The 5,221-nt window shown below is 43.9% G+C and overlaps 1 non-coding gene across 1 annotated transcript; it reads left to right on the forward strand.

The window, feature by feature from the left end:
- The first annotated feature begins 4,044 nt into the window (after nt 1-4,044).
- LOC124502790 (U6 spliceosomal RNA) lies at nt 4,045-4,150 on the forward strand. Its single transcript, XR_006960040.1, has one exon. It is a non-coding gene; the product is annotated as a U6 spliceosomal RNA (small nuclear RNA).
- The last annotated feature ends 1,071 nt before the right edge of the window (nt 4,151-5,221 follow it).

Genomic DNA, 5,221 nt, shown 5'->3' on the forward strand with positions numbered 1-5,221 from the left:
AGCTGAGTGCAATTGAAGCCCCTTAGAGCAAATAAAGAAACATCATCTATAGCAGTTCATGCAAGGCACTTATACCCAGCTCCCCCCTTAAAGTTTAAGACACAATGCTTTAGTAAGCCATTAATACTTTAGTTAAAAATACTTCCGCTCAATAAAACACAGTGTTACGAGTGACTGTCTTCATTTGCCACATTATCTTTTCCGGAATAGTTGGAGGCAATACTTTGGAAAAACAACAAACAGAGCTAGTTCTAAGCAAAATTGTAAAGTAAAACTTCTACTTCCTTTTGTCAAGCTCCTCTTTCTTAGATTTTTTTCAGTACCTTTGCATTCTCCTGCTTTGAACTAATTAAAACCTATTCACTTTAAAATTGGGTGTGCCCATTTTACAATCATTTGCGATCCTCTGAATTAGAATGCTGGCTCATCGACTAGCTAATTGTATTTTGGTTCAATCGCCTGCTCCTGTATAGTGTGAAATTCTTCTCTCATGAAAGAACTCCTTGAAAGACTTAGCGGTCTTCAGGCGCTGCTAAAACCACACAAAATGAACGGTCCACCTGCGCACGTGGGCCCAAGGCCTGTCCTATGCAAGAAGGTCAGAGTCTCTCAGTAGATGCTTCAGGTAAGGGGACAGCGTCCTTGTTACCAATCTCCTTGTCTCCGAGCCTGAATCAATTAATTGTCACTATGACTAACTTAAAACCCTCAAATGTGTGGGCTTTTCATTATTAGAGATCAGTTCACAGAAAGCTACAAACATGGCCGCTTTCTGTTCTTGTAAGCCTCATCTCCCAACCCACCTACAATCTGCAAATAAGTCTTGCACTTCCTTCCTCCCTCAGGTTCCTTCCGTATTGGGGTCAGAGCACCACGACTTTGCACTTACAGTGCATCTTTTTCCCAGAAACTTCTTGGAGGTTTTCAACAAATGAATCCCCATGTCATTATCCTGTAGTGAATGAGGACACTGAGGACCCAAGGGCTTTTTTTAAAGACCAATTGTCTTTCAAGGTTATTTGGAAAATCACTTTTTTTTTTTCCTGTTAGTGTACCTGAAACCTCCTGACAAAGCCTATTGCCATTCAGAATGGTTTTTTTAAAAAGAAAATTACTTTAGTTATGTAACAGTTTTAGTTATTTTAGCAATTTAGCTAATTGATGGCCTTATTCAATTTGCATATTCATTGAATTTTCATGCGGTCTCTCCATCTCTCTCACACACACTCACACACACACACACACACACACATACACACACCAATGTCTGGCGCAGAAGGCAAGCCACAGGCCCAGACTGCAGGTAACTCACAAATAGTTACTTGTACACTAATAAGCTTCACCCCTAAGATGCCACTGATGGGTTTTTTTCCAGGTTTCAGGGGGAATAAATCACCCTTTCCCAGACTAGGGTTGCCCTACAACTTATCATCCAAATACATACATGTGAAAGGATGTACATGTATCAGTTATTCTGGGACCATAGACTCATTCTTTTTTCTGAGACACGTCTTCACCGTACCTGACCTCCTGCTTGTACCCCCATACACCTACCGCGCTGCTGGATATGCTGGTTCAAGCTCGTCTCCCTCCTCCAGGTTGGAAGTCTCTTGGACCTTTGCTCATAACCGCCCTCCCTCCTGCTGATGGTGGTGCATGATGGCAGGTATAATGGCACCCGTGTTGGTGGCTGTGATGACAGGCATGCTTGGGAGACCAGGCTTCCTGTACAAAAAGCATGGCAGCCTGAGCCCCAGGAACTGGGTCAGAACCATCCTCAAGGCCAGGATCCAAACAATTCCTTCTACAAGACTCGGCCGCAGGCCAGAGGCACAGTCCCTGATGCTCTAGGGCTATCATTTGAAGTATACTACAGTAATAGGAAGAAAATCAACATGTTGTTCAAATCTAAGCACAAAAACTCATAATAAGGTTCCCAAATCGAATGCATACACAGAATTAGGACACCAAAACTTCAGCATGACAATTTTTACTACGATCCATTTTTCCTCTCTCCTCGCCACCCCATGAATCAAACTGGGCTCACATTAACAATAACCTAACTTGCCCCGATTCTAGTTCTTAACCTGCAGAGCAGGTAAATGTCTGCCCCTAGTATTTGCGGATGTGACTAGCGTGTTTCATATGCGTTCATTAATCGTCCTTTTATGTATTTTCCCCTTTTTGCCCACTTGGGAATGTCCCTGCTGTTACAGTTACGGAGGTCAGTGCTCTGGTGTCGCCACTTGTGGCGGGTTCCATGGAACAGCCCTACGCCTGTTTTAGGAAAACTGGCAGAACCAGCTGCACTTGGTGCCATGAGGACTTTGGAGAACTCAGCCTGGCTTCCACAGGTCAATGTCGCTCCATTTCGAAGAGGCATGAGAAGCTCCCTACCTGGTGGGCATTTGAAGAGGTTGCCAGAGACGGTGGCCGTTCCTTTTTCTGAGCCCGCCTAGTGAACAGAAAAGCAGGGCTTCTAGGTGTCAGTACGTACGAGAGCTGTTGGCTGAACGAGACTGGAACAAGGGATTTTGTACACGGTTAAGATTTATGCCCCTCCCTCCACCATGCAGTGTGGGACAAAGCAGCAGGGCCAAATGGTGTTTCACAGAGCCTCTGGTATAGCAGCTCCCTGCTTCTAGGAGTTCAGATCGTCTTTCAAGAGAGTCAGATATGCGGAGATAAAGATGTCAGCTTGATTACTAACAAAATCTAGGCTGAATCATACAGGCTGATCCACCGTGACAGGTCCTGCTGGTCTGCCACGGGCCCCATTAAATTTGGGGGGCAGATCGCCAACCAAAAGAAGGATGGAAGAGGCTGAGTCAACCGTGACCTACTTTTTATCTCAAGTTCAGGCAAATCACTCACGTAGAGAGAAATAGGGGGTGGGGCAAGAAGCTTTCGGCTAATAGACGTTCCTCCACGTAGAAACTCAGAGCGAAAGGAAAGGAGTCCCTGGACGCTCGCCTTCCTGAGGACTCTGACGTTGACCCTTGGAATGAAAATAGGAACATGTACTCCTATTTTGCCCAGAAAATGCCCAAATACCTTTCAAGGCCACAAACCACATCTGCTTGAGACCAAAGCCCTTGTTCTCAATCATTACATTATACTACCGTCCTGGAATCCCCCGCACGTTACAAGATTTCAGTACATGGTCACTAAAATCCGAGTCATTATTCTCATCGCCGTTATTCTTGCAGTCATAAATAAGTTTGGATTATTAAATGCACTCTTCTGAAGTTGGTCTTAAGTCTATGCAAAGGAGAATAACCCAAGAAACTTGCCACGTTCTTCCTGGAACATATTTCAAGAGGAAAGTTGACGTGGAAATGTCCTCAGCTCATGTTCTGCACAAAGCAAGAGTGCCAAGAAATCCTCTTTCATCAGTCATGGGAGTAGGTAGAGTCTGGAATCTGGAAGCTGTAAACGCTGGGGGGCATTTTGGAGAGGTAATAGTAACGGAATCAAATATTCAAGTGAGCTTATTTAAAAAAAATAAACCTATCTTGTATAAAGAAGTCTGCACTTGATATGATTGCTTATTTGTCTGGGCATTTTCATTTTTAAAAGTCGGTAGCAGATTTACAACATATTTTAACACTGGCCCCAGAATCACAGTCAAGTATGAGGTCAGGGTAACCTGTAATGCTAGAAAAGCTGGTCTTTAAATCTGGTCATCAGCTGTTTCTCTCAGGATGCATTCAGCTGCAGGTTGTTGAGGATAAAACACATAAGGATAGGAACTTCATTTGTTGTCTTATATAAAAAAAAGCAGTAAAAAAAAAAAAAAGAAGTCTAGAGATAGGGCCCTTGTAGGGTGAATTAATTCAGTGGCTTAACATTGCCACCAGGGACCCTGATCTTTCTACCTTTCTCTTCTGCCATTTTCACTACGTTGGCTATTCTCCTCAGTCTTGTCACCTCCTGGTCACAGTAGGGCTATAATAGCTCCAGGCATCACAGCTTGACACATATCTAAGAATATTAGAAAGAAGCCCCTTTCATGGACCCTTGTTAAGAGTGAGAAAAACTAGTGCTTGCTTCAGCAATGTGTATGCTAAAACTGGAACGATGCAGAGAAGATTAGCATGGACCCTCCAAATTTGTGAAGCATTCTATATGAAAAACAGAGAAAAAGAATGAGAAAATTTCTTCCATGAGGCTCCCAAGACGCTTCTCTCATGCCTCATTGGCCAGAACTCTGTGGCCTGACTTTTCATGAACCAACCACTGGAAAGAATGATGGAACTTACCATGACTGACTAATGTCATTCTCTAGAACTGAGGAGGGGCCCAGCACCCTTGAAGGGTCTTTTGGTTAGTAAGTACATTGATAAAAATGCCAGTTGTTCTATCTGTGTATCACCCAAGCCACACATTTCTGTTTCTGAGAGCTATAGGACTGTGGATTTGCTCTGTCAATGCCCTCATGTTAAACAGGGCCGATCAAAACCCTTTATAACTTTAACAGAGTGACCATGATTCTGATTGCTCTAGGCTTTGATGTTTCAATGTCTTCAAAAGTGCCTCTTTACTTCCTGACATGAACCAATGCTCTGGTTTTTTACTGCGCTTCATCGAAAAACACATATAGTTTTGGAAAACTAATATTCGACATTCTTTCGCTCACGCATTCAGTCATCGGTCTTTGATGCCCACTGTGTGCTAAGCACTGCCCGAGGAGCTGGTTATAGACAGGTCCAAAGCCTGTTTCCAGTCTAGTCAGGGAAATTCAGACAGGTACACAACATGATGGCAGAGAATTTGTGAAGCGTCCACAAGACCTAAGAACACAAGGCTATAATGGCCCTTAGGAGGCAGCGATGAATTCTGGCTTACAGAAAAGAGGCCTCATGGTGAAGCTGATATTAGAGAGGACTCTTGAAGGTGGAGTAGGTGAAAGGGTACTTCAGACCCAGGTAAACCCGGTGCAAAACCATTGAGTCATTGTGCAAAGCGACAGTGAGGGTGTGACAGGTTTTGGAAATGGGGAGGAGTTCCTGACCTGGGGTGGTAAGAGGGAAGCGGTGGGGAATGGCAGGAGATGTGAGCAGATCTTGGAGGGAACTTGAAACTTTCTCAATGGAGGGCTGTCCCTCTTCACTCAGGGAGGTACTGCACCCCAATAATTATCGCATTCATTCAGTAAACATACCTGTCAAACATTTCTTACGGGTCTAGCACCAAAGAAGATGCTATAAATGTCATAGGT

The sequence above is a fragment of the Lynx rufus genome, unplaced genomic scaffold (genome assembly GCF_022079265.1).
Source record: "Lynx rufus isolate CCGP_SWC_20201006 ecotype Redwood Valley unplaced genomic scaffold, mLynRuf1.p SCAF_7, whole genome shotgun sequence".
NCBI classification, from domain to species: domain Eukaryota; kingdom Metazoa; phylum Chordata; class Mammalia; order Carnivora; family Felidae; genus Lynx; species Lynx rufus.